Genomic DNA, 15337 nt, shown 5'->3' with positions numbered 1-15337 from the left:
CGGCCCATTTTACCCATTTCGTCCCTTCGATTAATTTTCATCGTCTAAATACGCTGAATGAAATTTTCGTCTGTTAACTGTGATTCCGTAAGCTCGCATGAATTTGCCGAATTTTGCCCTCCGAAATTCTGAGTTTTCGTGCTCGCATTATTTCCTTCCAAAACGCGGAGGAAGAATATCCTTTCCTGATTTCTCGAGGAACAGTCGCGTCGCGTTTTCCATGTCGCGCCGTTGCCGTTCGCTCGCTCGCGAATGACGTAAGTTGACACATCGCGACTCCTCGTTGCGCTCGTCTGCCGGTTAGTTAATGTTCGGGCCAATGCTAAGGATCCCCATTGATTGGGGCCACAAAAGGCAAGTGTCGCGCCGACACCCTTTAGCCCAAACAAATTGATAAATCGCGAACGGCGGATTCGCGTATGCATTCTATCAAACGATGCTATTGATATCTCTTTCGCTTCCAAGTATCGAACACGTGACGCCGTATATCAATATATTGATACTATACTATATATTGAGATATTTTTGCTGGGGACTTACAAGGACTTACAAGCTTGGGAGACTTTGGCTGTAACAATAACTAGATAATAAAACTACTAGTCAGTTTCTGACCGGTTCCTAGTAAGATCTTGAGCATTTCATTTGTTTACTACTTCATTTGTTCATTATTTTGCCGAGCTTCTGGCCAGGAAATGACCAAGAAACACTAGCCAGTATCTTAAGAATTTTCACCGGATAGAAACTGTCCAGTATTAACTTACTATTTTTTTCGAAATAGTTTATGGCAAGTAACTGGCTCAGAAATAACAGTTAATATTTTTATAAACAGTTTCTGAATAATTACTGCCTAATTAATTTAAACCAGTGGAAACTGTCCAGTTTCTGCGTAGTGACTAGTTTTCCCCTAACATTTTTCTACTCGGATAGTTCGATCTCGGGCGTTCCCATGATTTCCGCTGAAACTTCGGCGAGATCAATCTCGCGGCTGCTCGTGCGTAAACGGACGCGTCGAGCGTAGCGTAGAATTGCGTGTAAATTGGAGTATAACTCGCGCGGAAATTGCCGCATGCTGACATCTTCGCGGTTTCTGTCGCATTCGCGGCAATCGCTCTGACCGAGATCGTAATTTCCGATTGACGTGGGAAATTAATGACACGTACCATCGAGATGCGAGAACGTGTGTGAACGCGATCGACTGTAACGAATGTCGCGCTCTTTTCACGAGAAACTAGCTGGTTAGAGAATTATTGGTCAGTCGCTGGCTAGAAACTGATTTAATTGTTATAATTAATAACTATTTAAAGTACGGAAACCGGATAAGATTCCTGGAAGGCTCCGATGAGTTTCCTCGCGCTTCCGCGGGTGAAGTACTTAATTTGGTTTTCGCGTTAGCGCCGCTGCGTCCTACGTCGACTCGTTTCCGATGTTTCGCGAACATTCAATTGGAAAGTTTCGTTCTTCGCCCAGAAGATGCGAACTGAAATATTCACGAAACGTCGATAAACGAGTACATGAAGGACGCGGCGCTAGCCGAATTAAGTATTTTCGGGAGCTCTTGCGCAAAGTGTGGGAATTCGGGGTGGTGTTTCCTCCTTTACGGTGCGTTTCGCGCGCGCCTCTCTCGGTGTTCCGAAATCTGAAAGTGTCCTCGATCCGTTTCGAGCCGAAATCCTTTCCCCGACGAGACCGACCGACTAACCGGAGTTTGTGCGTTTCGACCTCGTCGTTGGTGGCGTGTCACGTGCGCCGTTTTCGCTAAGCCGAGGGATCTGTCTCGTGATTATGCAAATGTCTTGTTCTTGTCGGTGCGCTCGCGAGTAGCACAATAGATAAATGCCGGTGTCTTTTCTCGCGAACCGTCTCCTTGTGCCGAGCGGTGTCTCCGTCGACGATGACAAGGCGCTCCTTTGTCGTCGGTCGTGAATAATCGCGGTGCAAATAACGATAAGTGACGCGGGGAATGAAATCGCGACCGGCGCGCTCGCAAAACAGCCGTCGATCTGTTTGATACTTGATATCATGGGGATCCACACTGAGGAGGAAAAAAGGCGGTAGAACCAACGAGATTTTTGCTGGAACGAGTAAAATTTGTTCCGGCACAAGTTCAGTTCACCGAATGAATTGTGTAATTGCTGTGGTGAGTTATCAATTGATTCAACAGTTGCGATTTGGTCAGCAGCTATATCGACTCGACGTATCGTTGCGCTAATTCATACTTCGTTCGGTGGACACGTTGGTTTGAATGAGGGCGAATCCGCCGATTTTGCCGATTAGACCGCTTTTTTCTCAGCGTATACATTTCCTTTGCTTTATATTTTGCATACATATACATATATTTCCTTAACCCTCCATTAGTCGTAATATTTTTCACTTATGAGTGATCGCAATGTATCTTACAGATACATTAATTTTGCACTGACTCGTAACACATCGTATTTTAAGTTTTATATATATCTATATCTAATCCGTTCGTACTTATATCTAATATCCCAACTGATATCGTACAACTATAAATCGTGCTTATTTACGATTTTATATATCATTCGGTTTTTTAATATCATACACAGAATAAAATGCTAGATTTAAGCGAATAATTACTCCAATATTCCTTAGCAAATCTTAGATTGAAAGTAATATTATTTATAATACTTTGAATGTAGTATTTTTTTTCTACATCCAAGTAATATATATATATTTTTTACTTTATCCAAATAAATTTTATTTATAATCCAAGTACAAATTTGCCAAGCAGTGTTGGAGTAATTATTTATTTGAATCTAACGTTTTTTTCTTTGCGATGACGCGGCATTTATAAATAAGTGGATTTCTCGCATAATGCAATAAGATCATATCTTACGCGAACGTAACGTTCATATAGGCAAGCAACGCTCACTGATTGACAATCTCGTCGGCCTTATCGCTCGTCAATGTATACGTCGTCCAAGGATCACCTTAGTAAATAAGGCTTGTTGGGGGTTAAATAGCCGCGATCTTCGATTAGTCGCTCGCCCTCGCTAAAAAGCGCCGCGGTTAAAATACACGTTCTTCGCGTATTATCGCGCTGACGATCGCGCATACGGACAAACTTAGGTCATACACATCGATTCCTCGGTCCCGTTCGTGAATTATGAACGCATTTTTACAACTATCCGTGCTAGGGCTGCAATTCCGCGAGGTGCATCGTCGCTTTCACACGGCCTGTCAACAGACGCCGGCGAAATTGCGCGTTCGCACGCGCCCACGTGTATGTACGCAATGTCGTTTTCGTCCATATCATCGTTCCGATAACATTACGCGCTTAATAGCTCTTCATTGCCTTACTTTATACTTGTTAGAGCGTAATTCTCGAGGTCGTTAACGCGGCGCTCGATAACGATAAAGGCAGTTACCAACGACAGTTCCCATCAGTTTGTAGTATTAAATCGTGAGAATCGGACGTATCGCAAACATCCGAAGGCAAAAATCGGACGTCTCGAGAATCTATCCTTCCTGTCTCTCATTCTCGCAGTTCGATTCTTCCTGTCAGTGTAGTTGTCGTGGTTCATTTCATTATCTGAATACTCGTGAATTTAAAATCTGTTATATCGGGGCCTCTCGACGACCGGAGAACCAGCTGGTTTTTGTAAATAGCTTTGCTGATGTTTAAGTGGTCGGCAAATGGCCGGGATTATAGCCGATATCGACGGTATTTGTACGCACGGGTACGACAAAAGTACGCGTCTCGCATAATTGAACGCGTTTATTTTTTCGCGTACTTATCAGTAATCTGAAGGCCGCGGTCGCGATTTGCAACGTAACGAGCATAAAACGTGTCAGGCTGTTTACGTTGCCGGAGGAACGAAACCGCGATATATCTGATTTATATCTGTCGCGGAAGTTGATTTACGAATTTGTCAAGTAGCGGCGCTTCGAATCTCGGTGGGTACCCTCGTTGCTCGCTCGCCGATTATTATTCGTAGATTGTCTTTTGAATTTTGAACGATGCCGTGAAACATACGGTAATAATAATTTCATTTATTATTTAATCAAATTGCCAAACTTATTCGATTTTTATATATATCTATAATTTTTCTTTTGAATGCTTTTAATTTTCCATTATTATTGTATTTCCTTTCTATACGATGCAAGTAAATGCAATGCAATTAATTATGTATTTTTACTCCAAAGGGAATATTTCTCTCCCGTTTATATGATAAGTAATAATAATAATAAATGATAATATAGATCAGTTTTATTGTTTCGCATCGAGAAATTATTTAATATATCATGCTATTTCGACGGTGATTTTTTTTCCCAGTAACATCAAGTATCATGTAGCTTAGTGTCGTTCGGAAGTTTTCTCGTTGTATTTTTAATCCTTTTCCGTATTGACAACAGCTGAACGCCTCATTTAGCGTCTTCTTCTCCTACTAGCACTAGAAATACACTCCGGTATTCTACATCTTTACAAGTGCGTGTTCGTACGCGGGTAAAAGAAACGACAAAACTGTAGCGAGCGATTGTTCGCGGTGACGTAGCTCAATCACTTTCTCGTGTCTACTATTGGCCTTGACCATCATTAAAAGGTCGGCGAAACACAAAAGTCTCTGCTAGGGAACTCGACTGTCGATGAATTTTTCATTCGCTCGCTAAGTGACTCCCGTTTTATTTTTCATGTGGGAATATCGTGCAGCGTAGTCCAGCAAATGTTATTAATTGCTTCTCAAAGGAAGAAATCGCAAAAGAATTCAAAAATCGTTGATGCAAATCTCGGATTCATCGTCGATCGTTTTTCGAGTTCGAGACGAAGAAAAGCAGCGTCGTCGTCATCTTTCCTTGCGCGATCGATGAAAGATGCATTTTTTTCTTCTCTCTTCCCACGTCAGACGGAGTTTTTGTTTCGTCTGATTTATTTCGTTTGATTTATATGCTCGTGGCATATCCAGCTAATTCCTACTCCGAAGATACCGCGATTGTCGGTCGAAGACGCAAGATACACTCGCACGGGGCGTTATGTTAAACGTAGGAATAATTTTGCGGGAATACGTGAGCGTCGTTCGTATCTTCAAGGACACGCCTAGAAGTTCCACAGTGACTGATACGTCACGAAACGGAAACTGCTCGAAACGCAGCGTCGGTACACTCCTCTTTCGCGGAACGTCTGAGTCGCGTTTGCTGAACGTCGAGAGGATCGGTGTCGGATTTTCTCTTCGCGTTCCTGCTGTTTCTGCTTTGAAAAACGAACGCAAATCGCTTGCAATTCGTAAAGGAGGAAACACGAGCGTGTCTCGAATCATCACGAATCACCTATACATTGAGAAAAAGATCTCTTCAAATTTAATCAATTTTATTGCATCCAAACACAAATTTCATCAAATTGGCATGCTCCGAAGAAACTAATATTTCGATTAATAAATACGATTGTTCGACTTTTCAACGAACATGTATCTTTATCTTAAATAAAAAAATTTGAAACGAAAGATCATTTTCTCATAAAGAAATTATTTGTTTCACTTTACATATTTACCGCGACCAAATAATATTTTATTCGGTTAAGAAATATTATTTCAAATAATGGCGTTCCTTCTGTTAAATAATAGAGCTCTCTTGAGTGAGACAATAAAATTTTTACTCAAACAAATAATATTTCGTATGTGTTGTTTCAATGAAGCAGATTTTAGTCAAATAAATAGAAAATACTAAATCTAAAGAAACCCTTTTTCTTTTTGTGTGCGCGAGTATCGCTCGTTTCCGACGATTGGCGGCGGTCACGTTTTTCTATCGTTTATAGTTGCGCTTTTTGCGAGTGGTACCGTCCGTCAGCCACGTGTAGTTGTAAAGCGAGGTTACATAGAGACAGGATATATATGTGTCGCTCGTTTGTTCGCGCCGTTTTACCGTATAGAACCGATGTAAGGAGCCGAGTTGAGCGAGCCGTCCGTGACAGCCGCGTCGATCGCGCGCAACCGCGGGGAGGATCGTTTCATACCGATTTTCGATGTTGCGAACTTCAACTCGACTCGGTCGCGATTCTACGTTGTCGTGCTCTTTTACCTAATTACACTGAACGGCCCAATAGTGAATCACCGTTGTTCTCGGCGTTTGTTCTTTGATTAAATACCGAGGTTCCGTTTAACGAGAGCGATGGAAACGACCGCTGCTGGTTGTTAGCCTTCTAGGCTTCTCCGATTTATATTATTAAATATTCCCTTAACTAATTTGCAAATTACATACTCGTCCGAGTTTGTTGGAAATTAACGAGAAGTAAAGTTTCACCGACTCTTCCATCTGTTCCTCTGTAATTTAATTTCCAAGCCGGCGCTTCGTTCATAACTTCATTTGAAAAAAGGATTTGGTAATAAGTGCTAAAGTTTGGGGTGTATTTACCGATCAAATATTTGATTATCGCGACCAAATAATTTTATTCTTTTAATTTAGTTATTTGACAATAAAATATTTAATTGGCAAATATATATTAAATTTTAATACTTATTACCAGATTCTTTTTTCACTTTGTAATTTAGAAAGAATTACCATTCGTTTGTTTTTCCTGAAAATAATAATAGAATTCAAATAATATCGACTTGTTTTAGGCAGAGTTGTAAATAATTTTAGCCGTTATTGTCATTGTGACGATTTCAGCTGCCATCTTATCGATTTTCATTTATATACGTTAGACTGCAGCAGCATATAAACACACAATGGGAATATCGAAATTATTTCGACGAGAGCCCGTCGTGTCTGTTCGAAAGTCACGAACGACACCGCGCGTCATCGTCGTCGTCGCGCCGTACGATCGCGCCGGAAATTGATTCGTTACTCTGGCTGGCAGGAAAAAGAAATTTCAAGCTCCGACTATTCTTTCGTGAGAAAAGAAGCTTCGACGTTGTCTGTGACGACGGGCACGTCGATTCCACGATACGACGGCGCTTCATTAAATCGCATCGCACGTGCGTCGATAAACGCTTTATTTATGATAATGAGAGTCGAGATAGAATCTGCTGCAAACAATCGTAGGCTGTTGAAGAGTCGGTAGAGCGAAGCGCAACGCCAGCGCCGTTTAAGGTATCCCCTCGTTACGCTTTCCTCCTCGCCGGTTTTTAAATCATTCATTTTTCTCACTGATCTCCTTTCGAACGAGCGAATTCTATATTGAGAGGAGAAGTACCGTTCCAGTAATATTTATTTTATCCAAGTAAAAAATGGTTACTCTAATACTCCTTGGGAAATATTTACTATAAGTAGAAATATAATTGGCTATATATATAATATAACATGACATTTCTCCTTCGTATATAAGATATTTACTTGTACGTGTCAAGACAATTATGACAGATATTAAATTCATAATATTGAGAATATTCGAATTTATTTTTTGGAAATATTTACTGGACAGAAAAATCAAAGTTTAACCCTGCTGTTCTGCTTGGGTCTGTTCGGCCGAAGTCATTTTTATTTCTCTGTTACGTTTCTATGTGATTTTATGTGATGTGAGTGAACATTCTGGCATTTCACGACTTTGTTTCATAGTTCAAGAACATTAGTTTGAAACTAAGCTATGAAACAGAATCACGAAATGCCAAAACGTTTACTCACTACAAAGAGATGTGATAGGGTAGTGAAAATGATTTCGAGTCAAATCGACCCGAACAAAGGAGCGAGGTTAAAACTTCGGTTTCTTCAGTACAACTAAATCGTACAACTCGCTTGTGGCTCGCGACCTTGACATTTCCGAATTAGGACTCTTCCTACATTTTTCATTTTAATTCACTTCCGGAATGTACGTGCACTACTCACAAATATTTCTCGGGTGCTCGTGGAACATCCCGATGGGTGCTTGCACTTAGTGCTTGCATTATAAGTGACTAACACTTAATTAATATATCTTCGATGTACATCCGTTTAATAATGTAGATATCAGCAGTGAGCCGCAAGTGCGACGTCTAGTATGTTTTCGGTGCACGCGCACTCGAGCAACTACGGCGTTCAGTTTGTAGAAACGCGACTGGCATCATTAGTGCCGTGGAATCAATTAGCGCGACCGGCCGGCCGGCCGGCCGGCTGGCTGGTTCGCGATAAACCACCGACGAATACTGATAGCTGATTGTGCAATCTCTCGCGGTCAGCCACTTTCTGCGAGCGCTGTTACTCACGAACGGGGACCGTTACTTTTCAATGGTCACGTATGACATCGAGGCGAAATAGCGATTGCGTAAAGATATTGGTTAACTGCATAGGGTGTCCGCTATCAACGTCGTGTTCCTTCCTACGTTTCACAAATTCTTCGGTGATGATTTGAGGCCGATTTTTCACGCGAGGAAAGAATTGGAAATAGGGCGGTTAATGGAAAATAGAATGATTAACCTTCGGATAAAACAAGGTTCACATGAGGTTAGGTCTAGAAGCTTTTTGTAGATTTTCGACGGATTTTTCAACTTTTATTCTCACAATAAGTTAGAAAATATTTAAGAGTAAACAAAATATATCGCAAGATATGTAAAATACTTGAATATGACGCTTTAAAAATGTGTTTTCGATCTGACCAATCTTGTTACCTGAGGATTAACAGAAATTATGGTTAATAGAAATAAGTTAACATGCACAGAAAAAATTAGTCTTAAATTAATACATATTTTTATACATAAGCAAAAGTATCATAATATTCTTACGAGATTTTTAGTCTTGATTTGATTGAACTTATACATATTGATTCAAGTATTACTTGCCCTTAATTTCTAGACTAAAAAATCTAAGAATATTATAATATTCTTGTTTATATATGAGAATATCGTTGATTTAAAATTATTTTGTTTTCTTTATAGAAAAGTTTAAAATGAAATAAAAAAATTTCTTCTCATTCTTATATAAAGTAATTTAAATTTTATTTCCGACGCAATTTTTTTGATAACTTTTACAGAACCTTTGCTTGTTTAATGTTGTTATTCGACGATTTATATATAGATTTGCACATGTAGATAATTATGTAACTCCTTCCTTCCTGTATTTAAAAATAGATACTGTAGATATCTTCATGTTTTGACGAGAAATATTTTCTCGGTAAGATGAAGCATAAATCACGCTTATCCGCGATAATGATAAGATATCGACGTCAGACCAAAGAAAGGTGCATCCGCAATCCACGTTCTCTGTGGTGATATATAAGTATAGAACGCGGTCCCTCTCGATAAGGTCTCTGAGTTGTTACTTAATTGGACATTTTTATCTAGTAATTGATTTGACCAAGTAAATATCGCACGAACTATATATGGAAATCTGACAATTGATTGCGTGACGATTGTGTGTATGAAAGAGAGGGAGAGCGAGAAGGGCGAAAAAGAGAGAACCATTCGGAGCCCGGTGATAAATAGTAGTACAACTTCGTCGCGTAAGTCTCATTCTGTTAATCGACCACCTGTCGAGTATATTCTTCGGATCGCGGAACCATCTGTTAAATCCTTTCGCGGCCGACTTTGGAGCCAAAGCGGTAAACGCATTACGCGAATGATCGTAATGAAGCGCGTGAGACGCGTCGCTCTTCATACACACTCCATTCCACTTTTTCGCGATGACCTTCTTTCTTCGCTTCGTCAAAAATGACGGTCCTCTTGGCAGCGTGCTTGTTTTCTCGATATATACGTAGCGCGAAAAATATGCGAGATGTGATTTTCTTATTTTGTTAATGCTGCATTGAGCTGTTATCGTCTCATCGATTTATCTTATCAGACTACGGCGTGGCGCGCCTCTTCATCGGATTGTCGTAAATACCACGAGCGATTTCACGTTTGAGGAAAGGGCAGGGAGGGGAGAGAAAATGTGCATCGTCATTTCGATCATCGCAATCGGATTGCCTGTATCGTGCAGCTCTGAGCTTAACGGCTAGTTAAGTCGTCGGCGAGTTAAATAATTGCATAACGAAGCGCGCTCGCGTAAAAGCGCGAGAGTCGCGCGATCGGCGCAGATTCTAATCGTGCTCAATCCTCTCCCGAGAAATCTTGTCTCTCACTCGTTCGCCGCGCACAAGCGCATATCCACATACACGCAAACATTTAAACGCATGATGCGTTCAACCGAGCAAACAAACTTCGCCACAGACACTTCTGTTCGAGCCGCTAAATTTCAGGTTTTTTACGCGCGACAAAGTGTGCTAAATGTGTTTTCGCGCGCCGCTCAGCTCGCTGTGAGCTGCTTTTTCCTTCGTCGCACGGTCATCCTCTTCGGAGAAGAACGTGTACAAAAACGTGGAAAAAAAAATATCACCGACAGCGTGTGACCTTGTGGGACGCTGCGCGTTTTGCATCGTAAAAGGAACACTGCGAAATTTCAAATTTGCGGATCACATTGGAAAGCATCCTGAGCGAATTTCGTCGTAATACGCGACATGACGAACGTTTGATAAAATTTGCGCGTAACAAGAGAGAGTGAGAGAGAGAGAGAGAGAGACTACATTAATGGAATCTCATTTTTAGTCTTCATGTTCGTGACTAAATTAATAGCGGTACATACATTTCCCGGACCCCGCCTCGAATCCCTTTAATAACGCTAAAATTAGTAATAGCCAGTCATTCTTAAAATATATTCAGTTTGGCCTAAATAGACCTATCTACAAAGGAGTTTACGCGCTATCTACAAAGGGGGTTACACGTTATCTTCAAAGAAGAATCTCGTAATGATGAGAGAGAGAGAGAGCAATAACTCTCGTGTGTCACACTGCTCGCGGCGTGAGGAACCGTCTCATTTTTATTGTGTCGATAATATTGAGACGACCTGGCGAAATTTTACACCGCGTACAAGCAGAGAGAAAGAGAGGAATGCAGACGGCGCTTCCCAATTTGCGTCGGTGTGCTAAAATATCGCGTGCAGCCAATACAAAGCAGTTTGCTACACGTAGTAATAAATCCTGATTTCGATCAGACACATTGCAAACGTTACATCGGTGTTAACTACGCATTAGGGCTTTACAACCAAATTTACGATTTCCTCGTGTTACCTGACCGTGATCTTCGGAACGTGATCTTCGCCGCCTCGATGTAAAATCGCAAAATGTATCTATTCAATAGTCCGATACCATCGTTTTTTTTTTCATATCGCGCATGTTATCGATTAAATTCCTTCTTTAATTTCTGGTATAACGCCCGTGATGTATCTGACCGATTTCTCAAAGAATCAGATCACCAGTTTTACGAGAATTCAGTTTGTATTTTCGTGACGATTTAATAATTTCGATGTTAATCTTTTATTATCGTATCTCAGTAATAAAAGGAGGGAAAATATAACCGCAGCTCGGGTTACGTTTAACTCGAATAAACGTGAGCCTAGCTAAATGGGACAATATCTATCATTGGCTGCCGCGCCTTTCCTATCTCCGGCCCTACCCTTTCGGTCATCAGGGGTTGTCCTGGTTACTCCGAAAGTAGCCGTTTTCTAGGAGCTGATATTCCAGTATTGTCAGACAATCTTTATTGGGCAGAGTCACGAACGGAAATCTGAGACTTTTTGATTACACATCTGATAGGTCTCACGTCTTTCTTTCTCTCCATTAGAGCGTTTATTAAATTTTTCTCTCTTTCTTTCTAACGGCACGTTACGAATCATTCGTTCTCGTCGGCTGAAGCGTCTCATGCCGGCTCGCGCGAGCCGTATTTACGGACTTCGCGTGTCGTCGTCATCACCGCCCGCGCCGCCGCCGAGTGACGATCGATTCGCGTCTATAAATCGTGCAATTAGGCGCGAACGAGCCGTCACTTTCCTCACCGACGTTGGCAGCGACGTCGGGGCGAGTCATTCGCTCGCGCGCAAATTTATTCGAACGGCGAATCGCGTCAGGTTGCGTCGGTGCTTCTGTTACGAGCGGGCAGGGACTGCTACATTATCTCGCTTAAGGTATCAGGGTGAGGCGGTGTCGCTTCGCAAGGTCGCGATGTATTATGAATGCGTGGGGCTAGAGGCATGCCGCTGCCATTATGTACGCTTGCACAATAGATACCCATCTATACCTGTGCGTATAGCGTGAGCTTCATTAACCGTTCGGCACCGACCTATGTCGTGCGCTCGCGCGTGCACGCGGCCGATTATGTTATTACTTCATTTGCGACGTTCGCAGACTTTGGTGATTCCTCGAGGCCGAATTACCGTCGCGGATATGCAAGGCCGACTCAGTAATCAACGTCTTTCGGTTATCGCGTCATCGGAAAGTACGCGATACTGTTGATAGTGCGGGAAAACGTACGGACGGGTGTGCAAATTATTAAACTAAAATTAAAAAAAATATATATATATTCGATTAGAAAGTATAATTTTTAAATTTTTGTCATCATCAAGCGTAATAATTTGCAAACATTTATAATTTACCTACAACAAGTATAATATTTCACTCACTATTAATTATTACCGGAACATCGCACTTGCACTGAGAGTGTCCGCGCAATTTTCCTCACCGCCTCGTTGGAATTTTCGTAATATTCTGAGCATCGATTGTGCACGCGTCAGTGTACCACCACCACCCGCGGTGGGTATTTTTAGATTCCTGTTTCACGTCGCGCGAGATGCGGAAGTTGGCGATGGGGAGATCGCCGATCTTCCGAGCCGCAAATATGTTTTGCAACAACGACGCGTCGTCCATCGTCGTCGGATCGAGGCGCACGCGGCCATAAGCGAGTTGATTGATCGACTCGTTACACTTTGTGTATATCGCATCGATTGACCCGAGCTGTTACATGTGCGAAAGGCGTCACGGTGTCCGTCCGCATCGTTGACGACGACGAGGACGATCGACGACGACGGCATCTTGGAAAATCGGGCGAGTCGCAGGGCTGCGCGCGAACGTGTCGAACGTTAATTTTCTCACTTTCATGCGTGTCCGCGAGTCGCGATAAAACTGCGAATTATTGATCATCATTGCCGTCAGCTGCCCCATCCGCGTGATTAACCAGCGGCCGATCGATACGTCCGGCTCGATCGCGGCTCTCTCATCTAGCTTTTTATTGCGTGTCGTAACGGGACGTCTTACTTAATCGTCCACGACGATGATAATGTAATAAACCCGAGAGACTGACTTGCGCTTTCGTCGGAAACGGTTTTGCCGTCGAATTTGCCTTAATTGGCGTGTTCGTGCTGAGTGAATACGCGGCTAATAATGACACGCCGAAAAAGGCAGCCCGCCCGACGCAAGGGCGGCCTCGACGAGGTCGACATTTTTCATAGACCGCCGCGCGATATTAACACGACGAGGCCCCTGGCTGTTTCATTTTTCACGACGTGCCCGCACGTTCTGGCCAGGTTTCTTCCGGAGGTCTCGCGTGTCCACCCCCTCCAACCGTGTCGATGAGTCGCGTTCTTCTCTCCCCCTTTCGTGCCGCGAAATGAATGCGAGATCGCGCGAATCTTAATTCGCCGCCCGCGACGCGACTCAATTAAGCTCAGCTCGACGCTCTCCGAGACTCGGCCGGACAAACGGAGCCGTGTCGGCGATGATCATGATGTATCATCGCGGCGGGTTCGACGTGCCTCTCCTCCTGACAACACAAGCGCCGAAGGCGCACGCGGCCAGATGCGTGTGCCGGCGCGACCGAGAAGCGGCGACGACAGCACGTTTCGTCGGGGTTTTCATTAGCTCCCTGGTCACGCGACTTCCTCCTCCTCCCACCGTTCCGTCAGTTACGAGTTACACTCGTAAATATTCGACCGGGAGACGCGCGTCCGCTAATTATTCATAAATATCGTCGGCGGGAAACACTCCCGATTCCTCGAGGAAGGCGCACGCCGTGCGCGAGACATTTAACATGCAATTAGCGTAATTAATACGCCGCGTGGTAAATTTTGACGGGGCGCTGATTAGCTCGCCGCCCGAATGATATAATCGAGCTTCTTCCGGTTCGGCGAGAAAACTCGGAGCTTTCTCGGGAATGTCTCCTCCAAATTTCCCTCCCCGTCGTCGTGTTCGCGAAATCGACCTCGTCGCTGCGTTCTTTTCGGGCGGTCCGCGATGATCTCTCATATCGATATATCGCTAAATGTCTTATGACACTCTGGAGGATCGCGATTACGTAGACTTTATGTTGATTCACATGAGCTTTAATATATTGACATATTGTAATATTTGGGACAAAGCCGGGCGAAATGTCGCGGATTGGCATTTGTGAAATGTCATCGGTGTCGTTAGTACGTATGTTAAGAATGATATTTCAACACCTCTTTTTTTTTACTCTCAGTGACCTGGCTTCGATTTTCCCGAGACACCGCTGTACGAACGAATAACCTTGTCACTACTCGGTACTCGTAGTAGTTTATTCGGGTGCTCTGTTATTGATTACGAAGATCATGTGTCTCTTTCTTACATCATTTTTTCATCATTATCTTACCGTGATTTTTTATGGGAAGTTACAACGGTAAGATTAATGTGAAGAAGTGTTAGAACTTTTCATTTATATCATTCTTGACGATTTTTCACATACGATTTATCGAATCAAATGTAAGATTACATTTGATTCGATAAGATTACATTTGTCATTGCACACAAGTGGAATCAGATTTTACTAGTTTTCAATTTTTTTCAAGAATTCGAATTCGTACCGTGCGGACGCTCGAAGGCAAGACGTTTCGACATTTCCAGTGCAATTTAACATACAATTTCAAGATAATAATAATCTTTATGAGCAGCAAATATTCCCATTTTCCGAAACGAATATCTCAATTTTCAAAATTCGCCCTCCCCGCGGGAGCGCAATTCGACCGTCAAATTTCGATTAGGCAGCGAATCGACCGAACCCTCCAACGCGTACATTTTCCATCTCGCGTTTTCATTTTCCTCTCGACGCGGAAAACGCGAACCGCGGAAAAAAACAGTGTGAGAACGTTCCGAAGGAAAACAATGTTAACTTATAATCGCTTCTCTACTGTAATCGTCCATCATCCCTACCGCGAAGACGCGCGCGCCGGTTCGCGGCGGTCGCCGCGGCGCGCCGCCTCGCGCTCTCTCGTCGGTCACTTCAGTCAGTCTAGCACGGCGCGCGCTCTCGGACGAGTCGGCCTACGGTGGTCGCGCGCGAGCGAGTGAGTAGAATCGTCGGTCCTGCCGCGCCTATGACGTACGTGACCGGATGTAAGGAACAGTGACGAGCGATCGGTCGAAGTGCCTTATCCACTCGCGAGAGGAAGACTCGCCGTCTCCATCCTCTACGTTGGCCGGTCGCAAGCCGGGGATTTACGATAGTGCGAGTTAATTTCACCGGGTAGACTCCCCGGCTGAATATCGAGTGCCGACCATCCGTCGGATTTGTATTTCGGGATTTATATTTGGGACGATAGAAGCGGAAAGGGGGGAGAGAAAGAGAGAGGACTCCAGAGAGCCCCCCCCCCCCCC

At 43.3% G+C, this 15337-nt stretch overlaps 1 protein-coding gene across 1 annotated transcript in view; it reads left to right on the top strand.

The window, feature by feature from the left end:
* LOC106747320 (phospholipid-transporting ATPase ID) overlaps positions 1-15337 on the top strand; it is a 63552-nt gene that overhangs the window by 2751 nt on the left and 45464 nt on the right. The gene's annotated exons all lie outside the window — the stretch shown is intronic.

This window comes from Dinoponera quadriceps, unplaced genomic scaffold (assembly GCF_001313825.1).
Source record: "Dinoponera quadriceps isolate SergipeBrazil2010 unplaced genomic scaffold, ASM131382v1 scaffold167, whole genome shotgun sequence".
NCBI classification, from domain to species: domain Eukaryota; kingdom Metazoa; phylum Arthropoda; class Insecta; order Hymenoptera; family Formicidae; genus Dinoponera; species Dinoponera quadriceps.
This window is presented reverse-complemented; position numbering and strand designations above follow the sequence as displayed.